Raw genomic sequence first — 23,680 nt, 5'->3', positions numbered from 1 at the left:
TATTGCTTTGTCACCTTTTTGCCATTTTTTCCAAATCGTTTTCTTGACTTTTTTCTTGTTTTTTACATGAGGGAGGGAGGGAGGGAGGGAGAGAGGGAGGGAGGAAAAAAGGAGGAAAAGAGGGAGGGAGTATAATGATAACTGTGGTTACCAGTTTTTTCATACATAATTCACATTTCCCATGTCTGTCAAGTAACGGTGTCACTTGAACTGATAGCCCAAAGTAAGTAAATTGGTTTTGGGATGTGGTTAGGAGCTGTCAGGTTAAAATTTAAAATAGAGACAAAAAACTGATTTTTTTTTGTTCTGTCTATCTCTCTCTGTTTGTGTGTGTGAGTGTGTATGTGTGTGTGAGTGTGTGTGTGAGTGAGTGTGTGTGTGTGTGTGTGTGTGTGTGTGAGAGAGAGAGAGAGAGAGAGAGAGAGAGAGAGAGGGAGATTTTCACAATTGAAGGCAGATACATTGCGTAGGGGTTTTTTTTAGCGTAATATGGAAATAATTTTTGCAGCTCATTTTTCAGCTGTTTGGACTAACAGATGTGGAATGATTTTCCTAATTTTCTTGTGACCATTACTAATAGACCTCAAGCCTCATGAAAAAGGGCAAAAGACTTATTGAATCAAGAAAATAGCTAGGCACGCCAAATGGATTTTATGCTACCAGACTGAAAAATACAATGACTTCTCCTAAGAAACTGACATTTGTGACTTGACTGCTTTTTTCTATCAAAACAAGTCAGCACAAAGTATTCCATGATATTTGTTACCCTGTTTGTTTAAATCATGATAGGCTAGTAACACAAATTATGAATACATGATTTCTTTCAGTATATTCTTCCATATACAGCAATGTCAAGTGTACTTAGTTTAGATGTGCAACTTATTAGCACATTTATAGGATCTTTTCTACTTTATATTAGGCAGTGGAGATACATGCTTAAGACCTGAGGGCCTTTAGAAGGTGACTAAGACATGAATCTACCCTGAGTTTTTGGCTCAGGATGAACAGAATTTCCATTTAGTGGAATACAACAAACTTTATTTTCTGATCATCATTGTTTTATTAATATGTACTGCGGGATTTGTTTGTTTTTCTTTGTTTGAAGGTGCTATTTTGTATTTTGTTTACCCATTTTTAAAGCAACCCAGACTTGATTGATTGATCAAGAGTACTTTTCTTCAACCTGGGTTTTTTTTATATAGATTGATCAAGATCATACTTGTTTTAGAATTAATAATTTAGAAGCTGAATTAATGTAATTAAATATTCACTTAATTGTTCAGGCAAATATAACTGTGAAAAAAGCTTGCCTTTGCAAACTGCCTGGTGTATTGCAGGAGCACAAGAATACTTCTTTTCTGTTAAAAGAAAAGAATTCCTTACAGAGTTGGGATTATGCAGAGATCACACATAAAATGGTCTTTCATTTTCAGGAGTATAATTTGATTTCTGATTGTATTTAATTATCAGAAAGTCTTCTTACTTTGATAGGCTTTTGACTTTAATCTAATTTCTCTCTAATTCCCTCTCACACTGGCTGATGTACTTAATTTGTGATTTAAACTATTTTTTTCCTTTTCTTTTTTAAATTATGCCTATTTTTATGTGCATTTAACAAAATGAAACACTTGATCATCTCTCACCACTACCGGAAAATAGAGTTAGATACAATAAAGACACACACACTCCAAAAAAAGAGATAAATAATGTTTTTGTACTAAAGAAGTTGCATATAGGTAAATTTCCTCTAGCTTTGCTTGCATGACCTGTTTCAAGGAAGGGGTTAGTGTTTCATGCAAGAAATGAAATCCAGTCAGCACTAATGTTACAGCAAATTAGTCCCTCATTTGGTCAAGTGAATTAAGTACAAGACTAAAATAGGCTGTGTTGACTAATATTGCTGTCATTTCCATCAGACATTATGTAATAAAGATTTTGAGTATAATCTTTCCAGTAAGATCTGTAAGATAAATAATAGGATCTTATTATTTATTTCGTAAGGCATTTTAGGTATTTCTGTGCTTTTCAAAAGAGTGAGGGTGATGTTATTTCGAATGGAAAGATTCTTCCCACAAATTCATATAAGCCACATGGTTGAATTTTCAGTCACATTGTTTGTCATTCTAACATCTGTAGATGAGGAAGAATTTCTTAGAAACAATGAATTGGCCTTGCACTGGCTGGCAATCTATTTCAATTTGCATCCTTTGTTCTCTTGGCTGAGAACCAATGTGGATCTCAAAGATGCCACTTAATTCCCTTGTGGCCATAATTTTCATAAAATTTATTACAGATAGTGACAGGTCACTAGAATGTTAGATGGACTTATTTCTATAAATCTGGTACTATTAAGAAGAAACAAATGTTGGCATTTTAGGTTAATTCTCTACTTCTTCTTAATTTATATATATATATATATATATATATATATATATATATATATATATATATATATATATGTGTGTGTGTGTGTGTGTGTGTGTGTGTGTGTGTGTATATAATATAATATATATATATATATATATATATATATATATATATATATATATATATATATATATATATATATATGGGTCTTTGGTTGTTCGGGTTTTCTCCCGTGTAAGATTGGAAGTGTCTTGGCGACGTTTCGACGAAGTCTCATTCGTCATCTTCAGGTGAAGGAGCAGCAGGCTGAAGCCTGAAGATGACGAATGAGACTTCAAACGCCGCCAAGACACTTCCAATTTTACACGGAGAAAACCAACAACCAAAGACCTATATATATATATATATATATATATATATATATATATATATATATATATATATATATATATATATATATATATATATATATATATGTTTTCTGAGGTTTTCACGGGTGTTTGTATATAGGTCTTTGGTTGTTCGGGTTTTCTCCCGTGTAAAATTGGAAGTGTCTTGGCGACGTTTCGACGAAGTCTCATTCGTCATCTTCAGGCTTCAGCTTCGTGCTTCTGGCAGCAATGTGTGATCGCAGCTGACACCCACTATGAAGATGTAGCACGACCACAAAGCCAAACAACAGCTATGCAGCTCACCAGCTCAAATCCCCCTGCAGCACAGACTAGACTGAGCACAACCAAGCCCCCACCAACACAGGACACACCCCCAGCCAATCAGAGCACAGAAAAACCCCCATCCTATCAGAGCACAGCCAAGCTCCCACCCAATCAGTTCAAACCCCCACTAGCAGTTAAAAGGAAGAAACAGCTGCGATCACACATTGCTGCCAGAAGCACGAAGCTGAAGCCTGAAGATGACGAATGAGACTTTGTCGAAACGTCGCCAAGACACTTCCAATTTTACACGTTCGGATTAAGAATATTTTTCTTTTTTCATTTATTTTCTTGTAGATATTTGTATGTAGCTTCTTCTTATTTATTTTCTTTGTATTTAGCTTCTTCACTTCATTAATGATAGAAAATAAAGAGAAATAGCTCAGTAACATAACCATTAGATCTGAGTGTATATTTTGTGCACACTGAAATTTGTCCCTATCCCTATTGTCTAATGTATGTGTTTATGTGTGTTTATAAATACTTCTTAATCATCCTGTATTACAAAATAAAATATGAATTTAAATTTATTTATTTTATTTATTATGAATGCTGTTATGCTGCTTCAGTCACATGTTTACTTATCTTCAGTTATGAGAAGATAAATTTTGGTTCAGTAATAAGAAAAATATACTAATTATTGACCAATTTCACAGTGCAGCAAGTGAAGTGATTCTGTAACCTTCCTTCAATGTGTTCTGAGTTTATAGCCATCATTCAGATTTTTTTTCACTTACATTTAATAGAGAATTGGACCTGATGATCTAAATCAGTAATTCTCAATCTCAGCAGTTTTAAGATGTGTGGACTTTAACTCCCAAAATTTCCATGCTGCCTTTACTACTGTGGTCTGTTTTCTGTGCCACCTTAGCTAATTAATTAGGAAAATTTTAATGATGTTCCCAAAGGTACATCAAAGGAAAGAAAAGGAACAAAGGAAAATTCCATGCAAGTGTACTCCAGTAAGTTCTGCTTGCCAGTAAGCATGAAGACCTTCAGCTCCTCATCAACAGTCTCAGAAATATCTGAAAAATATGGCTTCAAGCTTAACACCTCAAAAACTATGATCATGTTTGTCAGCAAACAACCCATTAATTTGCCACTGATAAATTTGGAAGGAATAGAACTAGAAAAAGTTGAAAGGATCACATACCTCGGTTTTAATTTACATGAAAGGTGGGACATGATCAGTGAAGTAAAGACAAGGATAGAAAAAGCTTGAACAGTATTCTTCAGAATGAAAAAGGTCTTCTGCAGTCACAACATAAGCTTAAGACTGAAAATCAGGCTTGTCAGATGTTACATCTTTTCTATCTTGCTCTACGGAGTAGATAGTTGGTCTCTGACAGAAAACCACTTGAAGAAACTAGAAGCATCAATTGAAATGTGGATTTACAGACGGCTTTTACGTATAAACTGTGTTAACAAAATCACAAATGAAGAAGTGATAAACCACCTGGGAAAGCAAAGGGAATCATCGAAGCCATTAAAAAGTGAAAGTTAGAATATTTTGAACATGTGATGCGACATCCAGAAAAATATGGCATCCTTCACTTAATCCTCCAGGGAAAGATTGAAGGCAAACAAGGTCCAGGCAGAAGAACAACATCATGGCTTCAAAACCTAAGGGACTTGTTTGGACAAAACTCAGCAGCACTTTTTCATGTGGCTGTTGACAAAAATAGGATTGCCAACATGATCGCCAATGACCAATGACCGATATGGCACAACAGCAAGAAGAAGTGTACCCCAAATCCTCCCCCCTCCCACCAGAATGGCAAGATCCTGATAGAGATCTATGGGACTTGCAGAAAGTGATAATAATCTTCATGCTTGATTATTTTAGTAAGGCTTTCAGTCATATCTTTGATCTTTGCTCCTGAGAGACAGCATACCTCCCTTGATACACTGTCCATAAACTGCACATTTGTGAATTCACATGGGGGGAGGCACGCTGGATCTGATTTATATCTCTGGACAGTAGTTAAATGATCTGGAATTAGATGATTTAGTAACAGAACCAATGTCATGGTCCGATCATTTTCTCCTTTGCCTAGACTTCCGAACCGCCACTCACCATCGCAGGGAGACGGAACCTATATGTTGGTTCCGTCCCAGGCGCCTGATGGATCCCGAGAGGTTCCTGACGGAGCTTGGGCCATTCCCTGAGGATCTGGCCCACGGCACGACTGAGGAACTAGTCGTGGCCTGGGAACAGGCTGCGGCTGGGGCCTTGGACCGTGTCGCGCCTTTGCGGCCTCTGACCCGGCGCAAATCTCGTCCGGCCCCTTGGTTCTCCGAGGGGCTGAGGGAGATGAAATGCCGGAGAAGACGCCTAGAGAGCACCTGGAGGTCCAGTCGTTCCGAAGCTGATCGGACACTAGTTAGGTCCTATTCTAGGTTATTCTAGGTTACACTGATATCAATTGTTTCCATATCTGTTGCCCACACCAATGTTCTGATGTTTGCTAAAATCAGTGAGTCACAAATATATAAAATATAAGTATTTTCGTCCACATTTCATTTGATAGTTTATTTTAATTACTCGATAATTTTTGTCTGATTGTCTTAGCCTGTTTTAGAAGATCAAGACTTCAGTGCTCTTGGCATCCTTCAGCATTTTTGACAACCGATTTAGCAATACTGTACATTTTGGCACTGTTATTCAATATGAGCATTTCCCTAAGGCATTTATTATGTTTTGCCAGACATTTTTTTTTAATCTATCAGCCTGAAGAACTGCCTCAAGATTCTCTGTTGGCAGATTCATAAGTTACCAATATATCTTTTTGATGAGCTACTTTCCCATTTATTTGTTGAGATTGCGGGCCACTCATCTAGCCCAGGGATCCGCAAGCTTTGGACCGCAGACCACTACTAGGTCATGGCCTGTTCAAAACTGAGCCACTTGAGCGATGGGCAAACACATGCATGCAAAACTCCACTCATGTGTGAAGCTCTATTTGCATGAATGAAGCTTTACGTGAGAGCACAAGCACCCACTGCTCTAGCACCCTCTGCTTGCAGTTGAAGCTCTATTTGCACAAGTGAAGGGCGCATGCACTTGCCGCTCACACCAAGAAGTGCGCTGGGAGTGCGCTTGTGCGCCTGCCACTCATGACCTTCCCCCTTACCAGGCTGAACCACCAATTTGGAAAGGTTGAGGACCCCTGACCTATACCATATTAATTTATATGGGTTATTTTCTTCCTCTACCCCATATTGAATTAAAATATACCACTTGGTACTTGGTACCACTTGGTGCTTTGGAAAACAGTTTGGTCTGCATTTGACATCAAGAAATAAATTAAAATAATTGTGTTAATTATTTAACACAAGTTAAATAAGTTATGCCCGCCAGGTTTCCGAGCATTTCATCAACCGAGAGCCCAAGGTAGGGGTGGGGGGGTAGCGGTTGTTATTAGAGAAAGTCTAGAGCCGAGGGAGGCCACTGTACCTCAGATTGCCGGTTGTGAATCCCTCTTTGTGAAGTGGGGCCATCGGAATCAGCTGGGCTTGTTGATCACGTACCTGGCTCCTTGCTGCGTGACTACAGCCCTACCCGAGTTGTTGGAGGTGCTCGCCGGAGTGGCGGTTGAGACCCCCAGACTTATAGTCATGGGGGACTTTAACCTGCCATCGATGGGCTTGTCATCGACAACGGCTCGGGAGTTCCAGGCTTCCATGACGGCCTTGGACCTGATTCAAGTAATTGATGGCCCCACGCACACAGGGGGTGGCACACTGGACTTAATTTATATCTCTGGTCAGTGGCTAAATGATCTGGAATTAGATAAGTTAGAAACAGAACCGGTGTCATGGTCAGATCATTTTCTCCTTCGCCTAGATTTTCGGACCGCTATCCACCACTGCAGGGAGACGGAGCCAATGCGTTGGTTCTGTCCCAGGCGCCTGATGGACCCGGAGAGGTTCCTGATGGAGCTTGGGCCATTTCCTGAGGACCTGGCACACGGCACGGCTGAAGAGCTAGTTGCGGCCTGGGAACGGGCTGCGGCTGGAGCTTTAGACCGTGTCGTGCCCTTGCGGCCTCTGACCCGGCATAGATCTCGACCAGCCCCTTGGTTCTCCGAGGGGCTGAGGGAGATGAAACACCGGAGAAGACACCTAGAGAGTGTCTGGAGGTCCAGCCGCTCCAAAGCTGACCGAACACTAGTTAGATCCTATTCTAGGACCTACCTAGTGGCAATGAGGGAGGCGAGGCGTTCCTACGCTTCCACCCTCATTGCGTTGGCAGATAACCGCCCGGCCGCCCTGTTTCGGGTGGCCCGCTCTCTCCTGCATCAGGAGGTGCGGGATGACCCGCTGCAGGGCCGTGCCGAGGAGTTTAGTGGTTATCTATACGACAAAATCGTTCAGCTCCGGGACGGCTTGGACCGAAATTGGGATGATCCAGGTGAGAGGGCGGAGTCGCGTCTTGTGGATGTTGTTTGGGATGAGTTTGATCCTGTGACTCTCGAGGACGTGGACAGGTTGCTGGGGAGGCTGCACACTACGACATGTTTACTGGACCCGTGCCCTTCCTGGTTGGTGCTGGCCTCCCGGGAAGTGACACGAGGCTGGCTCCAGGGGATTACCAACGCTTCTTTATTGGAAAGAGTTTTCCCCGCCGCCTTGAAGGAGGTGGTGGTGAGACCTCTCCTCAAGAAGCCTTCCCTGGACCCAGCTATTTTAGATAATTACCGTCCGGTCTCCAACCTTCACTTTATTGCGAAGGTTGTAGAGAGTGCTTTGGCACGGCAGCTACCCCAGTACCTGGATGAAGCTGTCTATCTAGACCCGTTCCAGTCTGGCTTCCGACCCGGATACAGCACGGAGACAGCTTTGGTCGCGTTGGTGGATGATCTCTGGAGGGCCAGAGACAGGGGTCATTCCTCTGCCCTGGTCCTATTAGATCTCTCAGCGGCTTTCGATACCATCGACCATGGTATCCTGCTGCACCGGTTGGGGGGGTTGGGAGTGGGAGGCACCATTTATCGGTGGTTCTCCTCCTACCTCTCCGACCGGTCGCAGACAGTGTTGACAGGGGGGCAGAGGTCGACCCCGAGACGCCTCACTTGTGGGGTGCCGCAGGGGTCGATTCTCTCGCCCCTCCTGTTCAACATCTATATGAAGCTGTTGGGTCAGATCATAAGTGGCTTCAGGGTGAGATATCAGCTGTACGCTGATGATACTCAGCTGTACTTCTCCACCCCGGGCCACCCCAACAAAGCTGTAGAAGTGCTGTCCCTGTGCTTGGAAGCCATACGGGTCTGGATGGGGAGGAACAGGCTCAAGCTCAATCCCTCCAAGACGGAGTGGCTGTGGATGCCGGCACCCCGATACAGTCAGCTGCAGCCCCGGCTGACTGTTGGGGGCGAGTTACTGGCCCCAAAGGAGGGAGTGCGCAACTTGGGTGTTCTCCTGGATGCACGGCTGTCGCTTGAAGACCATTTGGCGGCCGTCTCCAGGAGAGCCTTTCACCAGGTCCGCCTGGTTCGCCAGTTGCGCCCCTTCCTTGATCGGGATGCCCTATGCACAGTCACTCATGCTCTTGTTACCTCTCGCCTGGATTATTGCAATGCTCTCTACATGGGGCTCCCCTTGAGATGCACTCGGAGGCTTCAGTTGGTCCAGAATGCAGCTGCTGGGTGATAGAGGGAGTCTCACGTAGCTCCCATGTGACACCCCTCCTGCGCAGACTGCACTGGCTTCCTGTTGCCTTTCGGGTGCATTTCAAGGTTTTGGTTACCACCTTTAAAGCGCTCCATGGCTTGGGACCTGGATACTTACGGAACCGCCTGCTGTTACCTCATGCCTCCCACCGACCCGTACGCTCGCACAGAGAGGGTCTTCTCAGGGTGCCGTCCGCCAGACAATGTCGGCTGGCGGCCCCCAGGGGAAGATCCTTCTCTGTGGGGGCCCCTACTCTTTGGAACGAACTTCCCCCTGGTTTACGTCAAATACCTGACCTTCGGACTTTTCACCGCGAACTGAAAACATACCTGTTCGTTCATGCGGGGCTTTCTTAAATTGTTTAGTTTAAAATTTTAAACTTCTTTTTAGTTTTAACTGGGGTTTTTTAGATTTTTTAACTATTTTAATTTCGGCCACACTGTGTAATAAGTTTTTTAATTTATTTTAACTGTATATTGTCTCTTTTTACCTTGGCTGTACACTGCCCTGAGTCCTTCGGGAGAAGGGCGGTTTATAAATCTAATAAAATAAATAAATAAAATAAATAAATGAAAAAAATCAAGAGACCTTGAAAGGAGGAATTTAAAATCATATTCAACAGGATATATTGCAATCATGAGCTGTGGTGGCGCAGTGGTTAGTGTGCAGTACTGCAGGCTACTTCTGCTGATCACCAGCTGCCAGTGGTTTGGCAGATCGAATCTCACCAAGTTCAAGGTTGACACAGCCTTCCATCCTTCCGAGGTGGGTAAAATGAAGACCCAGATTGTTGGGGGCATTATGCTGACTTTGTAAACCTCTTAGAGAGGGCTGGAAAGCACTGTGAAGTGGTATATAAGTCTAAGTGCTATTGCTATTGCTATCATTAAAATGAATTATGAAAGATAAATTAACAAGTATAATTTCAGAGAAAAATCTTACAAAAATGTTTAGAAAGTGTCAGTAAATTTACATGGAATGGGAAGAGACTTAATTGTATTAAAAATTACAAATTCAAAAGACAGAAGTAGTCTTGCTCTCAAATTTTAAATTCCATCAAAAACAAGTTGTTTGTCTTAGATAAGGTAGTGGATAAAATTCTTGAATTACAGAATGTCAATATTGGCAGGAACTTCACTGATATTTATGGTGCAGAAACACAAAACAGGATAAAAATTCAAAACCATATATTAACAGACAAATATTGATAAAAGTATAGAATTCCAAAACGGAATATAAGGGGAGAAAGGGAGAGGAGAGGAGAGGAGAGGAGCGGAGAGAAGAGAGTTCAATTTTGATTAAATCAGAGGATGTTGCATTTATTTCAGGAGCAACCAAAGCAAAATTCAAAAATTCAAAAAATGGAAGACAGAATGACAAATGCAGGCATTTTAGATTATTCTGCATGATGAAAACCACAACAAAGTAGACAGCAATCATATTTTGTATATGTTTATATTATTGCTTCATAAATTCCATTTGACTAAAACAGTCCAGCTCAGGCTGAAATCCATTTAAGTCAACATAAACCCCTATTAGTAATCTTCAACCTGTTACAGTGATTCCATGTAATGTTCTTTCTCTTGTGATTTCTTTATACATTTGAAATATGTTATACTGTCCTTTCCTCTATTACATTCATATGCTTCTTAGATCTTTTATTTACAACAGGACTGGAAAATATTTTAATAGAAAATATTTCTATTAAAATAATAAGAAACACACTTGGAACAACCAAAATAGTTTTGAGGAAGCCATATTTAAATGGTCATTTTTAAAAAAGGAAAAATATTAAACTATACTATTAATTAAAGTTGTGAAAGACAACAATTTCCATTAAATCCATAAATCTTGTAAAATATTTAAATAATGCTAATCTACCTCTGATGACCTTCCATATTAGTAAAGAAGAATTTTTTTCCGTTTTGAAATGGAAAAGCTGTTTTCAGTGTTGCATCAGATTTTTTTAGAATATTGTTAATATAAAGGAGAAAACTTCCTATTTCACTTCCACTTTTTAAATGTTTAAATTTTTAAATGTTCACCTAAAATACCTGATAGCCAACAAAATTTACTTAGATTGATATGATGACTATGTTTTTTCTTGGTCCATGCAAAATTTCTCTTGCCAGGCCCTTCTGAATGTGTTCTTAGTTTGAAATTTGTCTGGTAATCTTAATGCAAGATTAGAATTACATTTGAAAATTATATATGCCCATCCAGAAATATTTATTACAAAGTCAAAGAGGCATTAAAAAATAGCAACTATCAAGTTGCATTCCAAAGCTTACCATATAGAATACTTTTTAAAAGAGGATGCCAAAAGTTAAATACCTTATGTTTCCCATCGTTAGGCTAGAAGTCCTGAACAGATAAAAGTGTATCACAATGTCAAGTTCAAAGGGGTTGGGAAAATATTTCTTCTTATTCACAAGGAACTTTTCCATAGTTTATCTCACCTCTGAAGACACTGCTTAAAAAGTAAAGGGGACTGAGCTTCAAAATCAGGAATTAGGATCTTTTTTCACTGTTGCATTATCCATGTATAATAGGACGTGTCAATTAATGGGGTGAAAATTAATTGTGGCAATTTTTTCAGTGAGAGGTTCTAAAAATGTGTTTTTACATCAAGAATTCAAATATGCAGTTATTTTTGCAATTGCACAACGTTTAGCTCAGTATGGTAAATCCATATCTGATCATATACCCCTCAAAAGTCTCTTGTAACCCAAATACTGTTAACTTTATTTTTTCAAAATTACATATTATGCTACAAAAATTAAAGTTTTTTTCTACAAAACAAAAAATTTTAATCAAGTTTTCTCAAATCTTGTTTTGCTTTGTTTTTACATCAGCCACTGACTTGTTTCTTGGCCTCTGATATAACCTTCAAGGTTCTCATGCTATACACTCTGTTTGCTGCCTCTGTGATCTGTTTCAAACATGTCTCTATTGATTGCGCATGACTGGGCCACTTGAATTGCTTTATCAATAACTTCTTTATTTCTGCTATAGTCAGTTTTCACATTAAAGGTACCCTGTTTCCCCCAAAATAAGACATCCCCTGATAATAAGCCCAATTGGGCTTTTGAGCATGGCAATAAGGTGTTTATTTCAGGGTTCAAAAAAATAGAAGACAGGGTCTTATTTTCAGGAAAACATGATACCTCATATACATCTTCAGATCAATCAGTTCCAGCAGAGTGGGTGCTCTAGCATTGATTAAAGACTTTTTTTACATGTATAGAAAAATATCCCAGCCCCTCATCATCTGCACCTTTCAAGTCAATGATCTTTTGCATACCAGCTCTTGTCTCTTGAATGTCATCTGAACACAAGAGTGCCTGGATTATAATTTCATTGAAAGCTACCATATTGAATGGTTGGCAAAACAGGATCTACTACAGCCTTCTGTTGCAATCTGACTTTCTGCAGCTGGAACAACACATGATGCGGGCCTTCAATCCAGGAATGTTTTACTTTGATGTTGAACCAACAAAGGTACACACCAATGATGTATTCCGCTATCATTCTTATGTTTTGGAGAGTTTTGCCTTTAAAGCCATGTTTTAAAACCCATATTTGACAAAGCCTGTTTGCAGTTGTCAACCAGCATGAATGGCTTACAGTGCCAATTTCCAGAAGAGCTAGGTCTGTAGGAAGCTCTCCTGTCCTTATTGCCTGTATGATCCTATATCCATTTGCTTGAACAATAGAGACTGACTACAAGACTGTAAAAAGCTCACCAATTGAAACTCTGGTGAATGAAGGATCAATGTCAAGTTCTGTTGCAGTGTTTAGCATGTTCTCAATTTTACCTGCCATTTGTTGTTAAACAAGGTCTTCCCATCCAATTTGATTAAGTGTGTTCATGTGGAATGCACACACCAACCAGATCAACTTCCAGTTAACCTCTACTCAGTGCATGGCACCACCTTTCCAGCCAATTATCCAATGGTCTTCAAGCTCTTGTCAATGCCCTTCTTCTTCATGAAATACACCAGATTATCTGCAATCACTTGAGCATGTTTTCCTCTTTTGAGCCTTTCTCTGGAGAAATGATAAAGATATCTTCCACCCAATTCATAGAATGAATAATGTTCTTCTTTGATGGCACTGGAGAATTGCTGATCCGAATTGTTTGCTTTCAGCATAACTTTAGTTGCATCTTTACAGCCGTCAAAGAAGATGAATTCTATTTCACTCTTCTTACAGAGATCATCAAATTATTGATCTAGGGACTTCATACATTTTTCTTGGGCTCTCTTCACTTTATTATTGTCACCTTCTACAGGGATCAAGCCAGCATCTATGAAGATGGTTGTGGTAATGGTAGCAATGGCACGTAGACCAACACCATATCTTATGCTCTGCATAAGTGACATTTGTTATTTCTAATCTAGTGTATTCTGTCTTTTCTTTTGAAGTAGAGGGCATGTGTGTTTGGTCTAAAGCCTCTTCATAACTTCCATCATATTCCCCTTCATCTTCATCATCAGCTCATCTGTTCTTCATTTTCATCATAAGAGATAAATACTTCAGTTGTCATTATTGAAATGTCTGGAATACTTCCTTGCTTATATTTAGTGAGCCTTTGGATCTCATTGACTTGCCACTTTTGTCTTTTATCTAGTCATTTCTCCATGTAGATTTAGTACCACAAAGGACTACTCCTTGAGTATGGTTTGTAAGCCAGATCATAGAAGCCCAGAGCAAAAGTCAGAACTTGGTTTTGGTTTGTGATCTATACTTCAGCAAATACAATTTATAGCCTAATTTAATCATTTTTGAGGTAGCAATTCTCCCCATCTCAAAATAATAAAGAAGTCCAATGAGAATTTGGATTTCTTGCATGTTTAAACCTTACTTTTCTCTGAGCAGCTAAAACAAGAGAAACAAGTAGAAATGGTACACGTAAATTTGTTCAATTGACATAATTTACATTGTCCTTTTTATATTTTCCTGGTCAAGTTGATAAAAGATCTTTTTCTCAGCACTTTAGTATTTTTATATTCCAAATTTTGTTCATTTCCCTTTTTATTAAATTTACAGGACTGCAAATTTCTCTCCAGGGTATGTTTGTTTTTCCATTTCCCTTGTTTGTTTTTCCATTTCCTTTGACAATTATTCCACCACTATTAGTATTATAGTATGCATTCCTTTACATCTTTCCTGTAAAACACCAAATCATTAAAGTTTCAATTCTTATTTTCAAGCCACAGGAAATGGTAGAACATTTTTTTCACTCTTATTCATGAAAATGATTTGCTTCATGGCATTTGACAAATTTGGGGAAAATCTATTTATAACATTTAAGATCCACATTTCTTTAATTAACGACATCAAATAAACATCTGTTGAAGCGAATTTTGTCTTGGCTTGGAGGCAATCCAGTTCACCATGTAACTAGGTCAAGACAAGAGTCTGGGGAAATTGCAAACATTGCAGAAGAAGAGAGCAAGTTATCAGCATCTTGCATAAAGCTTTGAGCTCTGCTTGATGCCACTTCTCAATTTATTTGGCTGCTTCCAAGATAAAATTGCCCAGATTCTTAACTTTCACCTCAAAGTTTTGTTTGCTTCCATGAGATTTTTCCACTAGAGAAATCATTTAGAGTTTAGGAGTTATGTTTCATCCAGATGATAAAACATAAGTCTATCTATTTCTTTCATGTAATGACATGGAGCTGAGTGAAATCCAAATTATTTCCTGAATATAGGTGAAAATACTAAGCTGGAGAAATAGCTCATACTTTAAAATATAGGCTCAAGATTCAGAAGAATTTGACAGACTCAAGTTTTACTCAGTTTTTTTCTTCTTTTTTCACATTATACCGGATGGCGCAAACTTGGCGGGCTTTTGCATTAGCTGGGAAGCCCTGCGGTGCAGTGAGAGCGGGCGGGATCCGCCAGCCTTCTCGGCTGAGGAGGAGGTTTCCCGACCGGTAGCTGCCTCATTTCCCACCCTCGGCTTATACTCGAGTCCCCAGTTTACCCCAGTTTTTTGGGGTAAAATTGGGGACCTCGGCTTATACTCGGATCGGCTTATATTCGAGTATATATGGTAATTGTATTAAAAATTACAAATTCAAAAGACAGAAGTAGTCTTGCTCTCAAATTTTAAATTCCATCAAAAACAAGTTGTTTGTCTTAGATAAGGTAGTGGATAAAATTCTTGAATTACAGAATGTCAATATTGGCAGGAACTTCACTGATATTTATGGTGCAGAAACACAAAACAGGATAAAAATTCAAAACCATATATTAACAGACAAATATTGATAAAAGTATAGAATTCCAAAACGGAATATAAGGGGAGAAAGGGAGAGGAGAGGAGAGGAGAGGAGCGGAGAGAAGAGAGTTCAATTTTGATTAAATCAGAGGATGTTGCATTTATTTCAGGAGCAACCAAAGCAAAATTCAAAAATTCAAAAAATGGAAGACAGAATGACAAATGCAGCCATTTTAGATTATTCTGCATGATGAAAACCACAACAAAGTAGACAGCAATCATATTTTGTATATGTTTATATTATTGCTTCATAAATTCCATTTGACTAAAACAGTCCAGCTCAGGCTGAAATCCATTTAAGCCAACATAAACCCCTATTAGTAATCTTCAACCTGTTACAGCGATTCCATGTAATGTTCTTTCTCTTGTGATTTCTTTATACATTTGAAATATGTTATACTGTCCTTTCCTCTATTACATTCATATGCTTCTTAGATCTTTTTTTTACAACAGGAGTGGAAAATATTTTAATAGAAAATATTTCTATTAAAATAATAAGAAACACACTTGGAACAACCAAAATAGTTTTGAGGAAGCCATATTTAAATGGTCATTTTTAAAAAAGGAAAAATATTAAACTATACTATTAATTAAAGTTGTGAAAGACAACAATTTCCATTAAATCCATAAATCTTGTAAAAATATTTAAATAATGCTAATCTACCTCTGATGACCTTCCATATTAGTAAAGAAGAATTTTTTTCCGTTTTGAAATGGAAAAGCTGTTTTCAGTGTTGCATCAGATTTTTTTAGAATATTGTTAATATAAAGGAGAAAACTTCCTATTTCACTTCCACTTTTTAAATGTTTAAATTTTTAAATGTTCACCTAAAATACCTGATAGCCAACAACATTTACTTAGATTGATATGATGACTATGTTTTTTCTTGGTCCATGCAAAATTTCTCTTGCCAGGCCCTTCTGAATGTGTTCTTAGTTTAAAATTTGTCTGGTAATCTTAATGCAAGATTAGAATTACATTTGAAAATTATATATGCCCATCCAGAAATATTTATTACAAAGTCAAAGAGGCATTAAAAAATAGCAACTATCAAGTTGCATTCCAAAGCTTACCATATAGAATACTTTTTAAAAGAGGATGCCAAAAGTTAAATACCTTATGTTTCCCATCGTTAGGCTAGAAGTCCTGAACAGATAAAAGTGTATCACAATGTCAAGTTCAAAGGGGTTGGGAAAATATTTCTTCTTATTCACAAGGAACTTTTCCATAGTTTATCTCACCTCTGAAGACACTGCTTAAAAAGTAAAGGGGACTGAGCTTCAAAATCAGGAATTAGGATCTTTTTTCACTGTTGCACTATCCATGTATAATAGGACGTGTCAATTAATGGGGTGAAAATTAATTGTGGCAATTTTTTCAGTGAGAGGTTCTAAAAATATGTGTTTTTACATCAAGAATTCAAATATGCAGTTATTTTTGCAATTGCACAACGTTTAGCTCAGTATGGTAAATCCATATCTGATCATATACCCCTCAAAAGTCTCTTGTAACCCAAATACTGTTAACTTTATTTTTTCAAAATTACATATTATGCTACAAAAATTAAAGTTTTTTTCTACAAAACAAAAAATTTTAATCAAGTTTTCTCAAATCTTGTTTTGCTTTGTTTTTCGACATCAGCCACTGACTTGTTTCTTGGCCTCTGATATAACCTTCAAGGTTCTCATGCTATACACTCTGTTTGCTGCCTCTGTGATCTGTTTCAAACATGTCTCTATTGATTGCGCATGACTGGGCCACTTGAATTGCTTTATCAATAACTTCTTTATTTCTGCTATAGTCAGTTTTCACATTAAAGGTACCCTGTTTCCCCCAAAATAAGACATCCCCTGATAATAAGCCCAATTGGGCTTTTGAGCACATGGCAATAAGGTGTTTATTTCAGGGTTCAAAAAAATAGAAGACAGGGTCTTATTTTCAGGAAAACATGGTACCTCATATACATCTTCAGATCAATCAGTTCCAGCAGAGTGGGTGCTCTAGCATTGATTAAAGACTTTTTTTACATGTATAGAAAAATATCCCAGCCCCTCATCATCTGCACCTTTCAAGTCAATGATCTTTTGCATACCAGCTCTTGTCTCTTGAATGTCATCTGAACACAAGAGTGCCTGGATTATAATTTCATTGAAAGCTACCATATTGAATGGTTGGCAAAACAGGATAAAATTCAAAACCATATATTAACAGACAAATATTGATAAAAGTATAGAATTCCAAAACGGAATATAAGGGGAGAAAGGGAGAGGAGAGGAGAGGAGAGGAGAGGAGAGGAGCGGAGAGAAGAGAGTTCAATTTTGATTAAATCAGAGGATGTTGCATTTATTTCAGGAGCAACCAAAGCAAAATTCAAAAATTCAAAAAATGGAAGACAGAATGACAAATGCAGCCATTTTAGATTATTCTGCATGATGAAAACCACAACAAAGTAGACAGCAATCATATTTTGTATATGTTTATATTATTGCTTCATAAATTCCATTTGACTAAAACAGTCCAGCTCAGGCTGAAATCCATTTAAGTCAACATAAACCCCTATTAGTAATCTTCAACCTGTTACAGTGATTCCATGTAATGTTCTTTCTCTTGTGATTTCTTTATACATTTGAAATATGTTATACTGTCCTTTCCTCTATTACATTCATATGCTTCTTAGATCTTTTATTTACAACAGGACTGGAAAATATTTTAATAGAAAATATTTCTATTAAAATAATAAGAAACACACTTGGAACAACCAAAATAGTTTTGAGGAAGCCATATTTAAATGGTCATTTTTAAAAAAGGAAAAATATTAAACTATACTATTAATTAAAGTTGTGAAAGACAACAATTTCCATTAAATCCATAAATCTTGTAAAAATATTTAAATAATGCTAATCTACCTCTGATGACCTTCCATATTAGTAAAGAAGAATTTTTTTCCGTTTTGAAATGGAAAAGCTGTTTTCAGTGTTGTATCAGATTTTTTTAGAATATTGTTAATATAAAGGAGAAAACTTCCTATTTCACTTCCACTTTTTAAATGTTTAAATTTTTAAATGTTCACCTAAAATACCTGATAGCCAACAAAATTTACTTAGATTGATATGATGACTATGTTTTTTCTTGGTCCATGCAAAATTTCTCTTGCCAGGCCCTTCTGAATGTGTTCTTAGTTTGAAATTTGTCTGGTAATCTTAATGCAAGATTAGAATTACATTTGAAAATTATATACGCCCATCCAGAAATATTTATTACAAAGTCAAAGAGGCATTAAAAAATAGCAACTATCAAGCTGCATTCCAAAGCTTACCATATAGAATACTTTTTAAAAGAGGATGCCAAAAGTTAAATACCTTATGTTTCCCATCGTTAGGCTAGAAGTCCTGAACAGATAAAAGTGTATCACAATGTCAAGTTCTGTTGCAGTGTTTAGCATGTTCTCAATTTTACCTGCCATTTGTTGTTAAACAAGGTCTTCCCATCAATTTTGATTAAATCAGAGGATGTTGCATTTATTTCAGGAGCAACCAAAGCAAAATTCAAAAATTCAAAAAATGGAAGACAGAATGACAAATGCAGGCATTTTAGATTATTCTGCATGATGAAAACCACAACAAAGTAGACAGCAATCATATTTTGTATATGTTTATATTATTGCTTCATAAATTCCATTTGACTAAAACAGTCCAGCTCAGGCTGAAATCCATTTAAGCCAACATAAACCCCTATTAGTAATCTTCAACCTGTTACAGCGATTCCATGTAATGTTCTTTCTCTTGTGATTTCTTTATACATTTGAAATATGTTATACTGTCCTTTCCTCTATTACATTCATATGCTTCTTAGATCTTTTATTTACAACAGGACTGGAAAATATTTTAATAGAAAATATTTCTATTAAAATAATAAGAAACACACTTGGAACAACCAAAATAGTTTTGAGGAAGCCATATTTAAATGGTCATTTTAAAAAGGAAAAATATTAAACTATACTATTAATTAAAGTTGTGAAAGACAACAATTTCCATTAAATCCATAAATCTTGTAAAATATTTAAATAATGCTAATCTACCTCTGATGACCTTCCATATTAGTAAAGAAGAATTTTTTCCGTTTGAAATGGAAAAGCTGTTTTCAGTGTTGCATCAGATTTTTAGAATATTGTTAATATAAAGGAGAAACTTCCTATTTCACTTCCACTTTTTAAATGTTTAAATTTTTAAATGTTCACCTAAAATACCTGATAGCCAACAAAATTTACTTAGATTGATATGATGACTATGTTTTTTCTTGGTCCATGCAAAATTTCTCTTGCCAGGCCCTTCTGAATGTGTTCTTAGTTTGAAATTTGTCTGGTAATCTTAATGCAAGATTAGAATTACATTTGAAAATTATATACGCCCATCCAGAAATATTTATTACAAAGTCAAAGAGGCATTAAAAAATAGCAACTATCAAGCTGCATTCCAAAGCTTACCATATAGAATACTTTTTAAAAGAGGATGCCAAAAGTTAAATACCTTATGTTTCCCATCGTTAGGCTAGAAGTCCTGAACAGATAAAAGTGTATCACAATGTCAAGTTCAAAGGGGTTGGGAAAATATTTCTTCTTATTCACAAGGAACTTTTCCATAGTTTATCTCACCTCTGAAGACACTGCTTAAAAAGTAAAGGGGACTGAGCTTCAAAATCAGGAATTAGGATCTTTTTTCACTGTTGCATTATCCATGTATAATAGGACGTGTCAATTAATGGGGTGAAAATTAATTGTGGCAATTTTTTCAGTGAGAGGTTCTAAAAATGTGTTTTTACATCAAGAATTCAAATATGCAGTTATTTTTGCAATTGCACAACGTTTAGCTCAGTATGGTAAATCCATATCTGATCATATACCCCTCAAAAGTCTCTTGTAACCCAAATACTGTTAACTTTATTTTTTCAAAATTACATATTATGCTACAAAAATTAAAGTTTTTTTCTACAAAACAAAAAATTTTAATCAAGTTTTCTCAAATCTTGTTTTGCTTTGTTTTTCGACATCAGCCACTGACTTGTTTCTTGGCCTCTGATATAACCTTCAAGGTTCTCATGCTATACACTCTGTTTGCTGCCTCTGTGATCTGTTTCAAACATGTCTCTATTGATTGCGCATGACTGGGCCACTTGAATTGCTTTATCAATAACTTCTTTATTTCTGCTATAGTCAGTTTTCACATTAAAGGTACCCTGTTTCCCCCAAAATAAGACATCCCCTGATAATAAGCCCAATTGGGCTTTTGAGCAAATGGCAATAAGGTGTTTATTTCAGGGTTCAAAAAAATAGAAGACAGGGTCTTATTTTCAGGAAAACATGGTACCTCATATACATCTTCAGATCAATCAGTTCCAGCAGAGTGGGTGCTCTGGCATTGATTAAAGACTTTTTTTACATGTATAGAAAAATATCCCAGCCCCTCATCATCTGCACCTTTCAAGTCAATGATCTTTTGCATACCAGCTCTTGTCTCTTGAATGTCATCTGAACACAAGAGTGCCTGGATTATAATTTCATTGAAAGCTACCATATTGAATGGTTGGCAAAACAGGATCTACTACAGCCTTCTGTTGCAATCTGACTTTCTGCAGCTGGAACAACACATGATTCCTTCAATCCAGGAATGTTTTACTTTGATGTTGAACCAACAAAGGTACACACCAATGATGTATTCCGCTATCATTCTTATGTTTTGGAGAGTTTTGCCTTTAAAGCCATGTTTTAAAACCCATATTTGACAAAGCCTGTTTGCAGTTGTCAACCAGCATGAATGGCTTACAGTGCCAATTTCCAGAAGAGCTAGGTCTGTAGGAAGCTCTCCTGTCCTTATTGCCTGTATGATCCTATATCCATTTGCTTGAACAATAGAGACTGTACTAACAATAGAGACTGACTACAAGACTGTAAAAAGCTCACCAATTGAAACTCTGGTGAATGAAGGATCAATGTCAAGTTCTGTTGCAGTGTTTAGCATGTTCTCAATTTTACCTGCCATTTGTTGTTAAACAAGGTCTTCCCATCCAATTTGATTAAGTGTGTTCATGTGGAATGCACACACCAACCAGATCAACTTCCAGTTAACCTCTACTCAGTGCATGGCACCACCTTTCCAGCCAGTTATAGAATCTCCTCCAATGGTCTTCAAGCTCTTGTCAATGCCCTTCTTCTTCATGAAATACACCAGATTATCTGCAATCACTTGAGCATGTTTTCCTCTTTTTGAGCCTTTCTCTACAGAGAAATGATAAAGATATCTTCCACCCAATTCATAGAATAATGCACATAGAATAATGTTCTTCTTTGATGGCACTGGAGAATTGCTGATCCGAATTGTTTGCTTTCAGCATAACTTTAGTTGCATCTTTACAGCCGTCAAAGAAGATGAATTCTATTTCACTCTTCTTACAGAGATCATCAAATTATTGATCTAGGGACTTCATACATTTTTCTTGGGCTCTCTTCACTTTATTATTGTCACCTTCTACAGGGATCAAGCCAGCATCTATGAAGATGGTTGTGGTAATGGTAGCAATGGCACGTAGACCAACACCATATCTTATGCTCTGCATAAGTGACATTTGTTATTTCTAATCTAGTGTATTCTGTCTTTTCTTTTGAAGTAGAGGGCATGTGTGTTTGGTCTAAAGCCTCTTCATAACTTCCATCATATTCCCCTTCATCTTCATCATCAGCTCATCTGTTCTTCATTTTCATCATAAGAGATAAATACTTCAGTTGTCATTATTGAAATGTCTGGAATACTTCCTTGCTTATATTTAGTGAGCCTTTGGATCTCATTGACTTGCCACTTTTGTCTTTTCTCCATGTAGATTTAGTACCACAAAGGACTACTCCTTGAGTATGGTTTGTAAGCCAGATCATAGAAGCCCAGAGCAAAAGTCAGAACCTGGTTTTGGTTTGTGATCTATACTTCAGCAAATACAATTTATAGCCTAATTTAATCATTTTTGAGGTAGCAATTCTCCCCATCTCAAAATAATAAAGAAGTCCAATGAGAATTTGGATTTCTTGCATGTTTAAACCTTACTTTTCTCTGAGCAGCTAAAACAAGAGAAACAAGTAGAAATGGTACACATAAATTTGTTCAATTGACATAATTTACATTGTCCTTTTTATATTTTCCTGGTCAAGTTGATAAAAGATCTTTTTCTCAGCACTTTAGTATTTTATATTCCAAATTTTGTTCATTTCCCTTTTTATTAAATTTACAGGACTGCAAATTTCTCTCCAGGGTATGTTTGTTTTTCCATTTCCCTTGTTTGTTTTTCCATTTCCTTTGACAATTATTCCACCACTATTAGTATTATAGTATGCATTCCTTTACATCTTTCCTGTAAAACACCAAATCATTAAAGTTTCAATTCTTATTTTCAAGCCACAGGAAATGGTAGAACATTTTTTTCACTCTTATTCATGAAAATGATTTGCTTCATGGCATTTGACAAATTTGGGGAAAATCTATTTATAACATTTAAGATCCACATTTCTTTAATTAACGACATCAAATAAACATCTGTTGAAGCGAATTTTGTCTTGGCTTGGAGGCAATCCAGTTCACCATGTAACTAGGTCAAGACAAGAGTCTGGGGAAATTGCAAACATTGCAGAAGAAGAGAGCAAGTTATCAGCATCTTGCATAAAGCTTTGAGCTCTGCTTGATGCCACTTCTCAATTTATTTGGCTGCTTCCAAGATAAAATTGCCCAGATTCTTAACTTTCACCTCAAAGTTTTGTTTGCTTCCATGAGATTTTTTCCGCTAGAGAAATCATTTAGAGTTTAGGAGTTATGTTTCATCCAGATGATAAAACATAAGTCTATCTATTTCTTTCATGTAATGACATGGAGCTGAGTGAAATCCAAATTATTTCCTGAATATAGGTGAAAATACTAAGCTGGAGAAATAGCTCATACTTTAAAATATAGGCTCAAGATTCAGAAGAATTTGACAGACTCAAGAATTAGGCCCTATCCAACAAGATGTAGTTCAGAGGTGAGAAAAGTCCAGAATAGGCTCAACAGTAGTAACTGTGAGAAGAATCTAGGTGCCCTTGTAGGCCACCACTAAGTATAAACAACAATGTGCTGCAGCTGCCAAAAAATCCAATGCAGCTATAGGATACATTCAAGAGAGATAGCATCAAGACAATGCGAAGTGTTTGTACCACTTTACAGCACAGTGGTGAGACCATACTTGGTATACCGTGTTCAGTTCTAGTCATCACAATAACACAAAAGATATTAAGATCCTAGAAATTGTGCAGAGGATAGCAGAAAAGATGATAATGAGTCTGGAGGATAAACGACTTTCCCACCTTTATACTGGTCCCCAGTTTACCCCAGTTTTTGGGGTCCTAGAATTGGGGACCTGATAATGAGTCTGGATCGGCTTATATTCGAGTATATACGGTACTTCAATAATGCATTTAGATTGAAACAAGCTACTCTTGAATATAGTTTAAAAATAATTCAGCAGCAGCAATCAGACTTTTGCTAGTAGCACGAAGTTCATCAAACTGATCTTGAGACATTACACTGATTTATTCTGTAGCTTGTTTTCATGCACAATTCAGAAT

The sequence above is a fragment of the Ahaetulla prasina genome, chromosome 4 (genome assembly GCF_028640845.1).
Source record: "Ahaetulla prasina isolate Xishuangbanna chromosome 4, ASM2864084v1, whole genome shotgun sequence".
Lineage (NCBI taxonomy): Eukaryota > Metazoa > Chordata > Lepidosauria > Squamata > Colubridae > Ahaetulla > Ahaetulla prasina.
This window is presented reverse-complemented; position numbering follows the sequence as displayed.